Genomic DNA, 20612 nt, shown 5'->3' on the forward strand with positions numbered 1-20612 from the left:
TCGCTGTTTCGCTCTGATTACAAAATGACTTCATGCCATCTCTGCAACGCTTTTACAGTCGACACGACATCTCTAGATTTATCGAGAACATTCTGGGCAAGTCGAGTAGCTTCGATATGTATTTCTGCTATCTGACAATAGATGGCGTTGTACTGCTCGAGCGTTTTCTGTGTTACTAGTTCCTTTGATATTCGTTTCTGCTATTCGGTGATAAAGTGCGTCACTTTTATTAGCGTAACAATATATTTTCTTCGTTGCATGTAGTGAATCTACTGATCGCATTTATACTAGAATTTCAATTTCTTCCCAACACGAGCAATTTCCCTCAGACGCGGTTGCTACTGGTGTTTGAGCGATTGAATAGCAATTCGCTTTGACATTATTCGTTTCGTTGTTTAAAATTGAATTCGCGAGATCATCGTACTGTCACACACGTCGACTAATGTATGTATCTATATATTAATACGTGAAGCAAAAACTTTGTATCCCTTTTTACGAAAATTGCGCGGACGGAGGAGTATGAAATTTTCCACACTTATAGAGAATATAGAGAAGAAGCGCACAATGCTAATATTTCTTTAAAATAATGCATAAAAGAGACATTAAATCAATAAAGAAAACATCACACACACTACATACCGTGTATTTGACGCACACACGCATGCATACTATTTATTGTCAAACTTTTGCCCTTGACGTCTGTTGTCAAATTGAGAATAGGTTAAATATTGTTTGTCTTTGTTAATATTTTTTATAGTGTAGTCTTGGCGAAATTTGTGATTATAGAAGTATAAAATACAATCATAATAACGTACAAACTTACAATTCCAATTAATTATAGTCGAATTTCGACTACTGCGGGACCACTAGTATGTATGTATTATGTAGCAAATATATTACGGATCAGTCCCTACTCGGCACTCACACGCTACGACTGCAAACTTTTTTTTTTTTTTATATATATCCTGACTAATAATCTTTTGCGTGATATTTTGATATACGAATTAAATAAATTTGTATTCCATTGAACAGTTAAATCATAAATATTATATTGGAATACTACCCGGCAGTCGGCAGACTTCGTAGTGCCTCAATCGATAAATAGACTTAAACTTTTGTATAAAATAAACTTAAAACAAACAAAAGGAATCCGTATATCTATCTATCACCTTCTCTGGACTTCCACAAATAATTCAAGACCAAAATTAGCCAAATCGGACCAGCCGTTCTCGAGTTTTAGCCAGACTAACGAACAGCAATTCATGCCGTATCTCTTTCAGAATTTGTGTTAATGAAACGGTTGTCTGGAAGAAATCGCTTTTAGCGATAAGACCGCCAATTGTAGAAATTTATCTGCTTGTTGACTGTTTTCTAATCTTAGTTGTATTTTAGTTTGCAATAAAGTATTCTCTCTCTCTCTCTCTCTCTCTCTCTCTCATCACATTTATTGAAATTCAGCGTCATATTGCGAAGTCCTAGTGCCAATGTAACGCCACCTGGCCTGAACCCCGAAATCAAACTTTGATCACCTCTTTCGCTTTGTAACCAGTAATTTGAAACTATGTCTCTCTTAAAACTTTAAGTTTAGCTAGTGTGAAATTTGATTTTACTGACCAGAAAATGGAATACCTACTAAATATTATAAACCTACTCATATAAATATTACCTATAGGCTAATATTTATATGAGTGTTGGACTCCCTACACCAGTTGCGGGGGCGTCAATGATGAGAATCTTCGTGGGGGTGAGAAATAATAATGTAAATTTTAAATACCCTGCGAAGCGGACGGGTTACAGCTAGTTGTTTATATTTTTATACAAGTATAAGCTGAAAGTTTTCGTTTACGTGCCAAAAATTGTTTACCCGGGAACACCGGTTTATATCGACCCAAAAACCGGAGATTGCAATCTCCACGGTCGGAGATGAAAACCACGTTTTCCCCACAAACAATGTTATACATGTTCATTTTAAAAACACTATCAGATAACGTGTCCTTAAAACAATGTATGGTGCGCGATATTGTTGTTCTATGAGCTATATACTATATGCTATTATATTATAGCTTAGTCTGAAAGCAGATTTAGTTCCAGAATCTATAATAATACTAGCTGGCCCGGCAAACGGTGTTTAGCCATTTAAATTATTTCTAAGAAAGATAACCTAGATACCGACTGCAGCGCCATCTGCCGGGCTGATTTGTAAATTTAAAACATCCAGTGCGCCACCCAAACGCATACAAAAAAAATCATTCGAAACCGTCCAGCCGTTTAGGAGGAGCTCAGCGACAAACACACGCACAGAAGAAATATATATATAAAGATTATGAGTACGAAAAGGCGATTTCGATGAAAACCGGTATAAAAATAGTTTATATCCTTGGAAATAAATACCAATTTTCAATTCACTATTAATTATTTAAATTCACTATTTAGTTGACTAAAAATAGTTAATGTTAACTCTTTAATTAGTGTTACGCATGTCAACAACTGTTTGAGACGTGGTATTCAAGAGAATTCATGACTAAGCTACCCATACTTTCTACTATAAATACGAGTGACTATTGTCGCACAAAACCGCCTTCATATTAAGACGCCTCTGTCCTACGATTTGCAAGCCAAGTAAATTGTCCCTTCGTAATAAAGTGACACTCCACAAAACTGGCACACGCCCGGTCATGACGTATGCAAGCGTAGGTTTCGCTCACGCGGCCCGCACCAACTTGAAACCTCTCGAGGTCATTCAATCCCGTTTTTACAGGATAGCCGTCGGAGTACCATAGTTCCTAAGAAACGATTTCCATGATGACCTGGAGCTTGGCTCAGTCAGTAAGTATCTACAGTCGGCATCATTGCGCCACTTTGAGAAAGCGGCACCATACGAAAACCCTCTTGTCGTGGCCACCGGTAACATTACACCGGTCACCGTCCTCGCCGAACCCTTCGCTTGCGACGAAGGGCTCGATGAGTAAATTAACCCACATACCACCCGCAGTCCACTGAGTTTCTCACCAGATCATCTCAGTGGGACGCGTTTCCGATCCGATGGTAGATTCTGCGAAACACTATTCTTGCTAGGGTTAGTGTTAGCAACGACGTCAGGTTTGAGCCCCGTGATCTCACTTACTAGTTCGGTGAATCTAGAATAACCCCTCGAGGTTACTAGTAAATAGGTAGGAATCTTTAAAAAAAAACGTGTGGCACTCGGGAACTGCCGCGGTAAAGCTATTGCATAGCATTTTTATCTACTTATGCAATTATAATTAGACAATGATAATTTAATATTAAAACAATAATGAAACAAGACGACGCTATATTAAACATTAATAAAAGCAGAACATTAACTGTCCCCTTCACACTCATAAGGTAGACCGCGCGAGAGAAGATGGGCAGACTTTTCATGATGCGCAACAGTGCGACCTCATGCCGCGCGCTTATTCACAAACACTACACAAGCGCAACGTGTGAATGTGTTGAACGCGAGCTACATGGTAGGCGGAGTGAGGGGTGTTAGGTTTTTTTCGTTACGGAATTTCATGATTCGGTCGCCGCGCTCAAGGCACGCGATAAAAGCTATGCAATAGCTTAAAAACCGGGCAGTCCAATCCAGACATATTCCACAGATTCCACACCGGAATTAACGCGGCATTTCAGTAGCAGCGATCAAGTAGGCCATTTTCTTCTTAACTTATAAAAAAAATATTGTAAGATGAGTTGACGAAGGCCTCCAATGTGAAATGTAGATCATAATTTACTGAAGCGCGCCATCTATTTTTGTAACTAGTAACTAAAATGGATCCGTCATCAATAATGGCTGTAGTCTGTACAACCACATTAAATTTTGTTTTATTATTGACCAGTGACATCTTGCGGACAACGTTATAACTTTTATGTCTTTAAACCGTTTATAGTGAAACGCCCAACCAGTTCTCAATCAAGTCAGTTCATAGTTATCGTGCTATTTAATAGATGGCGCTAAACAAATAAATTATATTCAACCAACTGCTCTTCTGAAAAATAGATTTAAACGCGTACATTTCGGTGGAAACTTAATAACAATAGTAATATTCATGCTAGTCTAAATAACTACGTGAATTTGAAACAATTTCCAGGTGTATGTATGGTAAGTGTGTACTGACTCATCAGTTTCTGCTGAGTTCTGGTGTGCCTATTTCTTCCATATAGCCTTCGAACTGTATGCTTAGTGCGAGTTTTTTAACGTTCTGGATAGCGTAAGCGTTAACTCAAATTTGTATGGAGTCGGAACGTTTGTCTACGTTTGCCGCTAGGGGCGCTGTTCCAACTGCATACAAGTTTGAGTTCACTTTTATGCTAACGAGAACGTTAAAAACTCGCACTAAGCACACTTATGTCTCAAGGTAAGTAGCGTTATTAAAGTTGTAATGTCCATAAGCTTCGGTAACCCCTTAGCACTTGATGGGCCGTCTAATATTCTTTTGAATCACGAAATAAATCAATTTTGTATTTTAACGAATAACTCAATAAAATTTTATAAAAAACCTTTTAATCTATATATGAGTTGACTAGTATCAAAGACGGCAATGTGACTTTTGGACAATTATTGGTAAATCAGAAAAACGAATTATTGACTTTGTATTCCATTGGCAGTCACAAAACTCTTCGGAACGACATCTTAGATAAATAACAGGTTAAGTATTAACCTTTATTTAATGCAGGTTTTGAACCGTATTCTTTGAAGGAGACGATTATATTCAAATCAATCTGTATTGACATATCAATAACATCTTTTTGTCCAAATGCACAGATTGCCACCTTTGATAATAGACGACTCATATATTAATAGGTGAAGCAAAAACTTTGTATCCCTTTTTACAAAAATTGCGCAGACGGTAATGCGAGTCGACCTCCCGCTCGGAAAATAATTAAATATGCACCATTAAAAAAAATAAGGTCTAGGTAAAATTTAAAGGTATCGATGTTACGAGAAGCAACTGCTTTCGATTTTAGATGTCATTAAAATTGGTTCATCTAGAAAATAGTTCTGAGGTAACAAAACACATAACAAAAAATACAATCGAAACCACAACCTCCTAATTTTTTTATGGTAAAAATATATAAATCAACATTGTTTCTCAGACTAGGTATAGCATTTAAATTACCGTGTAATATCACACGTGACTAAATGCAGGAGCTGCCAGTCATGTTCAACGCAAGCTGTTAAGCTGTCTTGCTTTTCTACTGGAAGCGGGTCAATGTGTTGTGTGCAGTCGCAAACAAATGTAAAACAATTTAAAAATACTTTCTCCTAAATACAATAATCCTGAAAAGAACCGCTTAGTGGAATATAATTGGAAAATAAACAAAGCAAAATGTGTTAGGCGGTGCCATTTCCATCGTGTTGCTGGATGAGGTGGGCAAGCTGCTGGAACGTATTCTGGCGGCTCACATCATCCAGCATCTGGTCGGGGTGGGACTCGATCTGTTGGCGGAGCAGTATGGCTTCCGAGAGGGCCACTCAACGGTAGACGCGATACTTCGCGTGCGGGCCCTCTCGGAAGAGGCCGTCTCCGGGGGCGGACTGGCTTTGGCGATGTCGCTCGATATCGCCAATGCGTTTAACACCCTGCCCTGGTCCGTGTTAGGGGGGGCGTTCGTTCGGTCACGGGTACCGGACACGGTGGGATCGTGCACCGATTCCCAGTCGAGTTTTGCTGAGTCTGCTCGTCCTGCCAACGCTGGGATGGCGTATGTCGTCTGCAAAGTCAGGAGATTGGGCCTCAACCTGGCGCTCATTAAATCCGAGGCAGCTGACTATCAGTGGCAGGCTGACTTTCGTGCCCAGGGCGTGGCGCGTTCCAGCCCCAGTATGGTCCCGACCGCCGGAGCGCGGAAGGCTCAATCTCGGCGGTCTGTGCTGTAGTCATGATCCCGGCTGACCGATCCTTCGGCTGGTCGTAGGACCGTCGAAGCGAGTCACCCGGTTCTTGTGGATTGGGTGAATCGTGACAGAGGACGCTTCACTTTCCGGCTCACGTAGGTGCTCACTGGGTATGCTTGCTTCGGTGAGTTCCTGCACCGGATCGGAGCCGAGCTAACGGCAGAGTGCCATTATTTTGGTTGCCACTTGGATACGGCGGAGCATACGCTCGTCGCCTACCCTGCTTGGAAGGGGTGGCGCCGTGACCTCGTCGCAAAAATCGGAAACGACTTGTCGTTTGCCGAGTGTTGTGGTATCGATGCTCGGCGGCAACGGGTCGTGAAAGGCGATGCTCGAGGCCGGCTTGGAAGCGGCGGGGTGCGTGAGAGACGCACAAGCTCGCCTATTTCGAGCGTGGGCCAGGGAGGTGTATCTCGCCCAAGCCCTGGTTCTCTAAGTGTTTCGGGTCCCCCTCACATGTCATTCTGGGGCCGGCGAGGGAGGCCTAAGAAGACGACGTACAAGGTGAGCTCTCGGGGCTCAAGCTGGAGGTGTTGCTAGCTCTGGCCCTAGTAAAAGCAGTGCTTCGCAGAATCTACCACAGGATCGGAAACGCGACCCACTGAGGTTATCTGGCCAGAAACTCAGTGGGCTGTGTCTGTGGGTTAATTTACTCAACGAACCCTTGGTCGCAAGCGACGGGTTCGACGAGAACGGTGACCGCTGTGTAATTTACTTTTGACCATAAACATAGAAAACAAAACTTCCTGCTAGGAAAATTACTTATTTATTCACAAACTAATATAAATCGGTAATCGCTTTTTGTCGCTGACTGTACTCCGATCGAGTACACCCGTGCGACGCGCTCTCTCATAATGACTAAGTACGAGGATATCCTGCGTGACCGCTAACTTAAATCCATACATTCGTATTCAATATATTGTAAGAAGGTCGTAAAGAGGCCATTGACGAAATCGAAGGAATCTAATAGTGCGCACGTGAAATGCTTAATGGAAAATCGTACATATAATTAGAAATACTTTTACGGTTTTTTGCTGTTTTTTCTTTCAATTTAGCCTAGCTCGGTTTAGATTTACCACAAAAACTATCATATATATTACTGGTCGTAGGAACACTTGTGAGTACGCGCGGGTAGGCATCACCACCCCGTCTATTTCTGCCGTGAAGTAGTAATGCGTAAGGGTAATGGTAATCAGGTAATATACCTCTGTCGCCTTTTACGACACCCCTGGGAAGATAAAGAGGCGGAACTATTCTTAGCCGGATCGACAATGAATCAAAATTTTAAGACTTTAGTGAATATTCGGCCTAATGTTGACCTTGGCTTATGTGCTCGAATATCTGTAAAAGGCAAAGAATGCACTATCCAGAAGCTGTGCGCACTACTACTAGACCTGGACTATGATCGCGTGGGATACTACACCAATAGCACATTGATATCACTCATAGCATTATTTCTCAAGATAATTACTTTGTGCCGTGGAAATGAGGATCGCGTTGTACAATATAAAACATAAAATCCGTATATGATTAATTTACTTATTGTAGCGAGGTAATAAGGTTCTTGGTTACTTTGGTCATATTGCTCGGCGGCCACCAGACAACCTTGAAAGATTGATTGTGGTGGGCAAGGTAGAAGAGAAAAGACCCGCCGGCCGGCCATCAAACCGTTGGTCGGATCAGATAACTGCACTCACTGGACTCTCTGTTACGAACACCCTGAGAGAAGCCGAAAACCGAAGCAAATGGAAGCTGAGGGTACAAAAAGCCACGAAGGGCTTTCAAGGACACGACCTTCAGCAATGAAGTATTCGACTAAGAAGAAGAAGAAGCGAGCAAGCCTGTTAATGCGTTGGACACCAAGTATACAAATGAGACATCTTAAGTGGCACCATTCACGCAGTGATATAATCAAATTGATCTGAATATGAATGTCTTTTAAGTGTCGCTTTTTCCTTTCATCGATTATGAAAATCGGAGAAGTGCTAAAGAAGGTTTCATTTGGTAATTTCCGAAGTAGCTGTACTTTCTGATAAAAAATATATTGTGTGCGCTTCAATTAAAAATCATTTCATTCCTTGTTTGAAAGCAGTACATTGCGGCTTTTTTTGACGTGACAACGTCTTATAATTCGATGGAGCCGGCTGCACGCACAAAAAAACATGACTCATGCGGCGTTACCTCGCTCTGAGGCGTTCCATTTAAGGCTTGAAGTGCAAGCGAGAGCGCGCAACGAGCAACAAAGATGCACAATGGCCTCCGCGTTCGGCAGCGTTCGACATCTCTCCTACTTGAGTGAGCGATGCATCCGCGTAGACAGCTGCTATACAATAATACATTTACATGTTTTCGTCAAGTATGAAGTTCAGTGAAAAGTGAATGTGGTGTCAATTGTCCATACAAAATATCTATTAAACAAATAAAATTAAAATTTTCTTTTGAAAAATGAAACCATTCCATCAGTATTTTCTTATGACGTTGTCACTTTCAACTGTCGTCAGTAAACCGACTTTACAGACAAGCGATTTTTTTTTATGATGGATGAGCTCACATCCCACCTGGTGTTATGGTTACTGGAGCCCATAGACATCTACAACGTAAATGTGCCACCCACCTTGAGATATAAGTTCTAATTTAACCAGACACGCGGCGCCACCCGTCGGTCGGGCGTCCTCGGGGTAGCGCCGCGTGTCTGCTTGTAGTGTTGACCGCGGGAACCCCCCTACTCTGTCCAGGTTCTGACCCCGGACGGAGATCGGACGTCGGGTGTAAGAGTGCAGGGGAGTCGTTTAGTGGGTGGGCCCTAAAATCCTTGGGCCCGCGATCTGCTCTCAACACCTGCAGATCTGCAGATCGTTAAGTCTCACATACCCCGCGCGCCCCCTAGGCGCGGGGACCTCGTAGGAGGTTCGGCCCTCTACCCGAAAAAAAAAAAAAAAAAAAAAAAAAAAAAAAAAAAAAAAAAAAAAAAAAAAAAAAAAAAAAAAAAAAAAAAAAAAAAAAAAAAAAAGAAAAAAAAAAAAAAGCCGTTGTAACTATACTTGAGACCTTAGAACTTATATCTCAAGGTGGGTGGCACATTTACGTTGTGGATGTCTATGGGCTCTAGTAACCACTTAACACCAGGTGGGCTGTGAGCTCGTCCACCCATCTAAGCAATAAAAAATGTAAAAAAAATTTGAAGTTTTTTATTGCTAATTTACGAGGCCGGGTTTACGAGTGATGGATGGTAAGTGGTTACCGTCGCCCACATACTTGAGCAATGCCAGGGGCACAGTCGCTGCTTCTCGCTACGGCGTCTATCTAAGCCCCAGGTTTTATCAATTACCTGCAAATAGCAATTAGGAGCTACTGTGGGGCCAGTGCGTGTAGATACAGTACAACAGAGCTTTCAACTTCATGTCACAAGTTTTTTTTTTTTTTTCTACGTATGCTGATAGCCTTGAGAAGCTATTTTAGCTTCGCCCTAACGTTTGTAGGTGAGCTCACGGGGCTCAAGCCGGCGAGTTGCTAACACTGGCCCTAGCAAGAGCAGTGCTTCGCAGAATCTACCACCGGATCGGAAACGCGACCCACTGAGAAGATCCAGCGTGAAACTCAGTGGGCTGTGTCTGTGGGTTAATTCGCTTGTCGAGCCCTTGGTTGCAAGCGACGGGTTCGACGAGGACGGTGACCGATGCTTGTGGTGCCCAAAAGCACCGTTAATGGATCAGGAGGATCCGTAATGACGTGCTTAGGGAGTCCCAAGGTGGTGATGGTCGTGGTACTCATGTTGTGTCATCACATCTTTTTGTGCTTATTTTGTACTTTAACAATAGAGTCACTTGACTCCAAGCAGCACAAGGCTCATTCATTTATCCAATGGATATGTTTTTACAGTTGTAAACGAAATTCTATTCATATTGTACACTCTGTTCATATTGTTCATACACTTCTAAATTACGTAGCATTAGCTAAGCTTGCGCAGAAGTCACAGTTCTAAAGTTCTAAGCTTCTGAGCTCATTAGGCTAATACACACACGTCTTGTATGTGTATCCTAATAATATCAATACACTAACAAAAACAACCTAAAAAACGTTTCAAAAATTTCAAAAACAATTAATCAGATTTTATATTATTGTTTACGTCTTCTTCAACGTGTGAACTTTAAGTTGGAGTACAAAAGTTGTGTGAGAAAAAACGAACAACTGACTTTCTAAAGCGCGGGGCTTAGCCGTAATGTCATCTAATCATAGCTATGATCGCCATCGTGAGGCCGAGTCTTGGTGACAGCGATTTCTTAAAGGTGATCCTCTGAGGCGTTTTAAGCTAGTGCGGAGGTCGAAAAAAACATTTCAAACCTATAATAGTCAAATACTAGCAATCCATCTATACTAATATTATAGAGAGGAAAGATTTGTTTGTTTGTATTGAATTGGCTCCGAAACTATTGAACCGATTTACAAAATTCTTTCATTGTTGGCAAACTACACTATTGCCGGATGACATAGACTATATTTATTATATTTTTAAATAAATTAGAAATCCTTACTAAAACTCCAATAATGTAACCCAATGTGTAAAAAAAATACCTAAAACTCTTTAGATCACGTGCGCTACTGCTCAAGTGAACCCGGGGCGGGCCTCTAGTATAGAATAAAATGCCTTTAATAACAAATAAAGGACTGAGAAGAGACGATTCGAGAATACGGAATTGGGAGTCATTTTGTACATTACTTATTATAATTTCTCATAATGTACCATATCCCGAGAATCTTGACATTTAAAAATTCGCATAGCAATACTGAACGGTCGGTTAGTTCTTTTGTCGTCTATTTTATGTACATAATATTAGAACGGTCAATTCGTTCTTTGTCGTCTGGTTCGTGTCCGTCTTTGAGGAAGTCAAAAAAGCACTGCATGCAGCTAGTCACGTCCGCCCTCGTTCCATTTCTTTTCGAAGTCTTGTCAAATGTCTGCCTTAGTCTGTGTCTTGTTGTATGTCTGTGTTGTAGGTCTTATGTCCTGTCAAAAAGGTTACACGCTACAACTACTGTTTAATATAACTAGCTTTCGGCCAATAATCGAAATTCGACCCCAATCGCTGACTCCTTAAGATTTTACATTTATTTGAGTATTTTCTCTCTGTTTTGTTGGTGTCCTATGGTACTCAGCTGCTTTTTTTTACTGTTTATATATAGACACCGGAGGCTCATACCATTCTGTCGATATCTGCAGGGTGATTCCGGCTTGCACGATCGGGTATCCCTTATAAAAAATATTATAAAGCTGAAGAGTTTGTTTGTTTGAACGCGCTAATCTCAGGAACTACTGGTCCGATTTGAAAAATTATCTCTCAGTATCAGATAGCTCATTTATTGAGGAAGGCTATAGGCTATATAACATCACGCTAAGACCAATAGGGCCGTTAGGACCTAGTGGAGCACCAATTAAGAATGTTTCAAAATCGGGATATTTTTCGCTTTTGAGAGCTTACGCTATATATAGATATACGCCAAAGTAACTATTCCACGCAGACGAAGTCGGGAGCAAAAGCTTATAAAATAGAAAGGCAACGTTCAGCCTGCATTACCTACCTACTCTGGTCACAACTCGACTACAAATAGCATAACTTCCATAATAGTAATATTTACTCTTACTATACTAGGTGAAAAGCTTAGTTCACGATGAAGCCGGAGACTAAGCGGTCATCGCAGCTCATAAATGTGAGTCTGAGGAATAAAATCGTAAACCGCTCGCAATATAACCTAGCCTTATGATCGTTCACGGGAAATTATTTAATTCACAAAATGGCAGACATGCTCTTTGTAATGAAACATTCGATGCTATAAAAAAACGAAAGTTTTAACATATTCTTTATCACTGCACATTATATCGCTTTTGTTTTAAGTGACGACGGCTTAGTGGCCGTATGTGGGTCATAGCGGGTTCGATGCGTGCTTCTTGGACGACAGGGTTGCGTGTAGAAGCGTCTGCGTGTAAGCGTGCTCATGATCGTCTTGTTGTTAAGAGATAAAAAAATTATTAAATGGCGATTAATGAGTAATCTATGACCTGGGGTAAAGTGGTTCCGCAAGTCGATACATAGTCCTTGAATTCCATCAAGTAAATTTAAGTAGCAATCGCATTGTATAACCTCTACATTTCAAGCTGAAATATACGGTGACTTTGCGGTTGCATTCGTGTTGAACGATGCACCGATGTTCGAATCCCAGGCGGGTACCAATTTTTCTAATGAAATACGTACTTATCAAATGTTTACGATTGACTTCCACGGTGAAGGAACAACATCGTGTAATAAAAATCAAATCCGCAAAAATTGTAATTTGCGTAATTACTGGTAGGACCTCTTGTGAGTCCACGCTGGTAGGTACCACCGCCCTGCCTATTTCTGCCGTGAAGCAGTAATGCGTTTCGGTCTGAGGGGTAGGGCAGCCGTTGTAACTATACTGAGATCTTAGAACTAATATCTCAAGGTGGGTGGCGCATTTACGTCGTAGATGTCTATGGGCTCCAGTAACCACTTAACATCAGGTGGGCTGTGAGCTCATCCACCCATATAGGCAAAAAAAACAAAAAAGAGTCATGCAACAATTTTGTATGTACGTGTCGACCTAAGCTAGCAACACCTGATCTCTTGCTGTGGGTGTCGTAAAAAGCATACCACGGTCGACAAATGGTAGGTATATACTAGTAGGATTGTGTGCTTGTAGGATGCGGGTAAGATCCACGACTCTGTCTCTACGTAGCGCGAAACAATCGATTTGATAGGGGTTACAGAATTTGACCTCATATCTCAAAGTGGTGGGTGGGATTCACGTTGCAATATCCATGGACTCCGATAATTGCAGGGGATAACATTAGTACGTTTAAGCTCTTAAGGAAAAAAACCCGCAAAAATCATATTCCTGTACGCGGTCCCTTGAGCAGAGCTTTTTGGTCATGTCATCTCTTTAACGAGCTTCAACTTAAGCTCCCCAGGAAGAAAATTCTGAATAACATCCTAAAGGGGATAAGTTCATTAGCACGGTTTTACTTTTTAGCTATGTTATGAGGCAGCAAAGTCCCATAAACACAATGGGTTTTTAATTAATTGAGAGCAACACAGTGGAAGGCGGTTCAGTCGCTTCACTTGTTTTGAGCCTAATCAGCGTGACACTTACCCTAGAATTTAGATTAGAGAAAATATTATATTTTTTGTTTTCTATATTTTTATACTGTAAACCATTTTTTTTTTTACCACAGGGGAAAATCGCCGGATCCCCACCCGCACGGTAGGTGGGGTATGTGTAGTAAAATTATAATGTGCTTTCACCTAAAAGTTCAAATTGGGATGAGCTCCACTAATTCTCGATCACGCGTCAATCTTGCAGGCAGGTAACATTATCCCGCTCAAGTCCTATATTCATTTACACGAATTAAGCTGCTGCAAAACTAAATCTTATCGTCTTTGTTATAGAGCAAAATACTGCTAAGCCGCTACTGTTCTGGGATTGGGTACTGGGATTCAATGATACTCTGCCCTGGCTAGGGCTAGGGTAGCAAATTCGCCAGGCTGAGTCCCATGTTTTTCAAATAATCTCATGACACATCGAATGCCCAAGACATTAGTGTGTAATTTAAGTTAAAATAACATTTTTCTCTCTATGTCCGTCTGAACAGAGTCAGACTTCATCCCTTGGCAAAACAGGATATAAATCGGTACGTATGCTATGTTAGAAAAGTTGTTGAGGTCACCAGTATTACGAAGGCATCATGGAGACACAGTAGGTATAACAGCAGGCAGATTCTTTCCAACGTAACATTGAGGCGGGAGCCGGCAAAAGCGCACGTATGACGTGCACAAATGCGGTACCAGGGTTCCTGCTTAGCCAAAAAGTTAGAGCTCGATGGAGCTTAGTTGGTAGTCGTCCTGCAGGGAGGATCTTGCACAGACCACACCGCACGTTGCCTTGGACACCTTTCTCAAGTCTTCTAGGATGTATTGGAGGGAGAGGAAGTGAATGTCGGTCCTCTTCCTCTTACTTCTCTTCTTAATTGAAGACGCGAAAGTCCGGCGTAACCCGACCCGTACCTACCTCCTGTGACCGTGTCTGCAAATTGTGATTCCCAATGTTACAAAAAAGTACAACGCCAAACCAAGGTCAAACCGGTTGAAGACCTCAGATATAAATTAAACTTTTGCTATTTATTTTTTATTTTTGGGGGTTGGTGCTTCCCGCTTCCGTAGGTTTAACCCGCGATCCCCTACAAGTGACCCCTGGGTGGTGCTAAACGGGAGCCGAAAACATAACCGGTGGTAGGACCTAGTCCGACTGGCTGGCGACCACCCTCCAACTAGAGTCCGCCGCCAAATAGCCTAGCTGTGTTCCGGCGTGTGGGTTGGAGAGCCAGCTCTATCCCTTCCCTTTCCCCTTCCTTGTTGGGGGTGAGTCTTGGTGACGCCTGGAACTTGCGGAGCAGACGTGCGTGCGAACTCGCGGGGCGTGATTGTTTGACGGGGGTATAGGGAGACCCAGTGAAACGGTACCCGCTGCCGCCCGCCGGTCAGTAGGGGACCTGAACCCGGGTGTCTCTACTAAACTCCGCCCCGGGAAGCTGTCCCGCCAACCGGTGTAAAATCCTGTCGTGCGGTCGTCGTGCCGGAGTCGGAGACCGGAGTGGATCCCGGCGATCGCATGCAGAGTGGACTGGGGGCCCTTCCATGCCCTGCGTCGATCTCTCACGCAATCCGTGATCGAGCACGTACTATGTTCCGCGCTTCATTCAGGTGTTGCCTCTATCTCACCTCCAACATCCTACCTCTCCTAATCCTACTCTCCGAAAATTGAACTATGAAGTCGACAAAAAAAAAGAAAAGGGTTTCACAGGCGGTTCCCCATTCCACATTTAATGTGGATTTCAGCAATGTCAGGGGCCTACATAGCAACCTTGACGCCGTACACCACCACCTTGAGACGGCGCAGCCTGCCCTGCTTTTTTTAACGGAGACGCAGATATCTGCTCCGGATGATACCTCATACCTTGAGTACCCCGGCTACGTATTGGAGCACAACTTCCTGCGTAAAGCCGGGGTGTGCGTATTCGTCCGGGCTGATGTCTGTTGTCGCCGTCTTCGGGGCCTCGAACAACGGGACCTGTCCCTCTTGTGGCTGCGCGTAGATCACGGGGGCCGTAGCCGAATCTACGCGTGCCTGTACAGGTCCCACAGCAGTGATGCAGGTTCAGCTCTGTTTGAGCATGTGCAAGAGGGGACTAACCGCGTGCTTGAGCAGTACCCATCTGCGGAGGTGGTGGTTCTTGGAGACTTTAACGCTCACCACCAAGAGTGGTTGGGGTCCAGAACCACTGACCTCCCGGGTCGGACTGCCTACGATTTCGCCTTGGCCTACGGTTTCTCCCAGCTGGTGACACAGCCCACCCGTGTCCCAGATATCGAGGGGCACGAGCCTTCTTTGTTGGACCTTCTGCTGACCACAGATCCGGCCGGATACAGTGTGGTGGTCGACGCTCCGCTTGGATCGTCTGATCACTGCCTTATTCGTGCTGCCGTACCACTCTCTTGTCCTGATCGTCGAACGACGACCGGGTATCGAAGAGTTTGGCGGTATATGTCAGCAGATTGGGATGGATTGCGTGAATTTTACGCATCCTACCCATGGGGGCGGTTCTGCTTTCCCTCTGCTGATCCTGACGTCTGTGCGGACCGTCTTAAAGACGTGGTGCTCCAGGGGATGGAATTGTTTATTCCCTCCTCTGAAGTGCCCGTTGGGGGTCGCAGCAGACCCTGGTATAACAATGCCAGCAGGGATGCTGCACGCCTCAAGCGGTCCGCATACGTGGCATGGGATAATGCCAGGAGACGTCGGGATCCTAACATCTCAGGGGAAAGGCGGAAATATAACGCCGCTTCCAGGTCCTACAAGAAGGTAATTGCCAAGGCGAAGTCGGAGCACGTTGCTAGAGTTGGCGAGCGATTGAAGAGCTATCCCTCCGGGAGCCGTGCTTTTTGGTCGCTCGCCAAAGCTGCAGAAGGAAACTTTTGCAGGTCTAGTCTCCCACCACTGCGCAAGTCCGATGACAATCTGGCCCACAGCGCGAAAGAGAAGGCTGACCTTCTGGTCAAACTCTTCGCCTCGAACTCGACTGTGGACGACGGGGGTGCCACACCACCGAACATCCCCCGGTGTGATAGCTCCCTGCCGGATATCTGCTTCACACAGTGTGCAGTCAGGCGGGAGCTCCGACTCCTGGACGTCCATAAGTCGAGTGGGCCAGACGGCATCCCCGCAGTGGTTTTGAAAACGTGCGCCCCTGAGCTGACACCTGCGCTAACGCGTTTGTATCGCCTCTCTTATTGCACTAACAGGGTTCCGTCTTCATGGAAGACCGCCCACGTCCACCCTATCCCCAAGAAGGGTGACCGGTCGGACCCATCGAGCTACAGGCCTATCGCGATAACTTCCTTGCTTTCCAAGGTGATGGAGCGAATTATAAACACACAACTCCTGAAGTATCTTGAAGATCGCCAGCTGATCAGTGACCGACAGTACGGTTTCCGTCACGGTCGCTCAGCTGGCGATCTTCTTGTATACCTTACTCACAGGTGGGCTGAAGCCTTGGAGAGCAAGGGCGAGGCTCTTGCTGTGAGCCTTGATATCGCGAAGGCCTTCGACAGGGTCTGGCATAGGGCACTTCTATCGAAGTTACCATCTTACGGAATCCCCGAGGGTCTCTGCAAGTGGATCGCTAGCTTTTTGGATGGGCGGAGCGTCACGGTCGTTGTAGACGGTGACTGTTCTGATACCATGACCATTAACGCTGGCGTTCCACAAGGTTCGGTGCTCTCCCCCACGCTTTTCATCCTGTATATCAATGACATGCTGTCTATTGATGGCATGCATTGCTATGCAGATGATAGCACGGGGGATGCGCGATATATCGGCCATCAGAGTCTCTCTCGGAGCGTGGTGCAAGAGAGACGATCAAAACTTGTGTCTGAAGTGGAGAACTCTCTGGGGCGAGTCTCCGAATGGGGTGAATTGAACTTGGTTCAATTCAACCCGATAAAGACACAAGTTTGCGCGTTCACTGCGAAGAAGGACCCCTTTGTCATGGCGCCGCAATTCCAAGGAGTATCCCTGCAACCTTCCGAGAGTATCGGGATACTTGGGGTCGACGTTTCGAGCGATGTCCAGTTTCGGAGTCATTTGGAAGGCAAAGCCAAGTTGGCGTCCAAAATGCTGGGAGTCCTCAACAGAGCGAAGCGGTACTTCACGCCTGGACAAAGACTTTTGCTTTATAAAGCACAAGTCCGACCTCGCATGGAGTACTGCTCCCATCTCTGGGCCGGGGCTCCCAAATACCAGCTTCTTCCATTTGACTCCATACAGAGGAGGGCCGTTCGGATTGTCGATAATCCCATTCTCTCGGATCGTTTGGAGCCTCTGGGTCTGCGGAGGGACTTCGGTTCCCTCTGTATTTTATACCGTATGTTCCATGGGGAGTGCTCTGAGGAATTGTTCGAGATGATACCAGCATCTCGTTTTTACCATCGCACCGCCCGCCACCGGAGTAGAGTTCATCCATACTACCTGGAGCCACTGCGGTCATCCACAGTGCGTTTCCAGAGATCTTTTTTGCCACGTACCATCCGGCTATGGAATGAGCTCCCCTCCTCGGTGTTTCCCGAGCGCTATGACATGTCCTTCTTCAAACGAGGCTTGTGGAGAGTATTAAGCGGTAGGCAGCGGCTTGGCTCTGCCCCTGGCATTGCTGAAGTCCATGGGCGACGGTAACCACTCACCATCAGGTGGGCCGTATGCCCGTCTGCCTACAAAGGCAATAAAAAAAAAAAAAAAAAATTTATATGCACTGTGAGACAGAACATGTTCTATTCACACTGTCAAGGCCCATCTCATCCATTGTTGGATATCGGTTAGTGGATAATTGTTACAGACTTCTCGATTCAAATGTATTTATATTCACATATCACTAGGTCATGTATAAAAGAAAACCAGCACAGTGTGTCCTTCTTTTTCTGAAGTCGGTTCTATTTTTATTGCGACTTTTTCGAGATAGCCCTTTAGCAGTTGTTATTGGCAATGGACACTGATAATGCCGATAAATTTTCAAAATTTCTAATGTTGTATGTGTATGTGCTCGGGGAGCAAGAAGAAGAAATGGCACAACCTCATGAGTACAAATGTCATGGATAGAGGTGGTCACGACCCTCATACATGAGGAGCACGACTGGATTAGGCAGATGCTCACTATCCTTCCATAGGGAGCAGGTTAGATCCTGATCGAAGACAATCTCTTCGGCTGTTTCAGCTCGTGTTTTCGGCACTTGTAATCCCGGAAACATCGGAGATTGGCATTGATTAATGTGAGATTCTTTTTTCATTCACAAATCGTCACTCTTGGAACCCGCAGTGAACCGCGCAGCTTTGCCACATACCATCCGGCTTTGGAATGAACTCCCCTCCACTGTGTTTTCTGAGCGCTATAACAAGTCCTTCTTCAAACGAGGCTTGCGGAGAGTACTTAATGGTAGACAGCGGCTTGGTTCTGCCCCTGGCATTGCTGACGTCCATGAGCGACGGTGACCACTTACCATCAGGTGGGCTGTATGCTCGTCTGCCTACAAAGGCAATAAAAAAAAGCTAAGAAGCGCGTGCGAGCTCTGCAATAATGACGGGTGAACTTATGATGATGGATTATTTAATTATTAAAAGTTGTTACATTTTATTTTAAGCTCAATAATAATATAATTAAACAAGACTTTATTCTCATTTTCGGTGCAATGAAAAAAAAAAAGTAGCAGCGGTCATTGTCCTCTGCACTGCGAAAGTGAAAGGATGAAAAAAAATTACACTCTTTACACACTTTCAACACGGAATTCTGAACTTTACGACCGGTCGTTTGAAGATCATTTTTAGATCGACTATTAACAACACCGTAATAAGATACAGTAATGTATTTTACGATGTTAATTTCTATAGTTCTTGTAGTTTTTTTTTTAATTAGCATTTCTTAAACATTATGTTTCGGAGTCAGGATTTCTTTGAATTTTTTTGAATAATTGCTTATCATTGATGTACCGCACAGCTGTATGTGGCTTGTGACCACTGGCTTGTCTATATCTACTGCAAATACTGCTACTGCAAAATATTTAAATATGCGGACAAATTTTCAGGGACACAAAACAAAACAATTTTCCGAATTTTTCTTTTCTTTTGCTATCAGAAATCACAAAACTTTTTTTTTATTGCCGATTGTAAATAGTCACTGTTGCTCATAGACATCAGGTACATTAAAGAAAGCAAAATCCTATGGGGGATTATTTCGATACGCTTTGATTTGACGGTGATGACGTCATAACCTCATCTTGCTTGTAATCAAGCATCCTATAAATGAGCTTTATCCATAAAGGTCATGTTGAGTTAAACGAAGGCAATTTGACATTGTCGAGAGAAACACTAATGTAGCACAGCCCTGGTTTTGTGAGGTTCACGTTTTGCTGTCATAAGGCGTATTAGTCCGCACGGGTTCATACCACTGTCCGGCCTAGTTTTGCAACTAAGCAGTGACGCGGTCTTTCTCGAACACATATACCGCGTGTGGCTTATATTCGCTATGTATTGCGTGATAGCGCACACGCCAGAAAAAAATCCTACGGATTGGGGCAGGTCTGTTTAAAAAAAATTTTTTCCACCCTCCAACCACCGATCTGCAAACGAAAGAAATATAAAGATCGGCTCAGTCATACCCGATATTAGAGTCAAGGCGAAGAAATATAGAATAAATACGTAGAAAAAATATGTTTTGATTATAAAAAGTGTTTGATTATAAGATAAAAGAGCCCATATTACCTATATGTAATATTTTCTCGTCTGTGTGTCAGCCAACTTTTCTTTATTATTATTTCACTATATTAAACCTCGATCAACATCAATCGGCAGTCGTTATCAAAATCAAAGAGAAAATAAAAATATAATATGTATATACAAAATAAATGTAAATCTTGAAGTGTCAATCATTTTATTAGAATTACGATCATTTGGCAAACACTTTTGACAAAAAACAGGCCGGGAGCTCGTTCAATCTTAAAGAGTTATAGTTATTTTTGATTATAGCAATTCAACAGAAGGTAAAGTCTATATCGAACCTGCTCAAGTATCGGCTGTAATTCTGTCTTTAGTTGTGACGAGTAATTGTCATGCTAACGTCATGCCTACAAAGGGACTTAAATGGTGTCTAATATACATGAAGCGGAATTTGCGGTAGAGCGGCTTGGCTCTGCCCCTAGCATTGCTGAAGTCCATGGGCGACGGTAACCACTCACCATCAGATGGGCCGTATGCTCGTCTGCCTGCGTGGGCAATAAAACCATTTTGCGAATTTGGGTTTTTCATGACACGCTGCTATACCATAAGCGTCTTCAGTGTGAATTAACTTAAAAGAATAGATACCACCAGCGACATTTAAATCCTGATATTGGTTCACTTACCACAGAGGATAATAACACAAAAAATTTTGCATCCAAATTAAACACCAAACTCAAACTCAAAGGGCAATAAAAAAAAATGCCAGATGACTTAATAACAGCTGATCGGATGGTCCGCTTATCTGCCCCAAAAATGACCCCAAAATCACCCATTATTGTTAAATGATTATCGTATTCCGATAAAT

Source organism: Bombyx mori, chromosome 26, assembly GCF_030269925.1.
Source record: "Bombyx mori chromosome 26, ASM3026992v2".
NCBI classification, from domain to species: domain Eukaryota; kingdom Metazoa; phylum Arthropoda; class Insecta; order Lepidoptera; family Bombycidae; genus Bombyx; species Bombyx mori.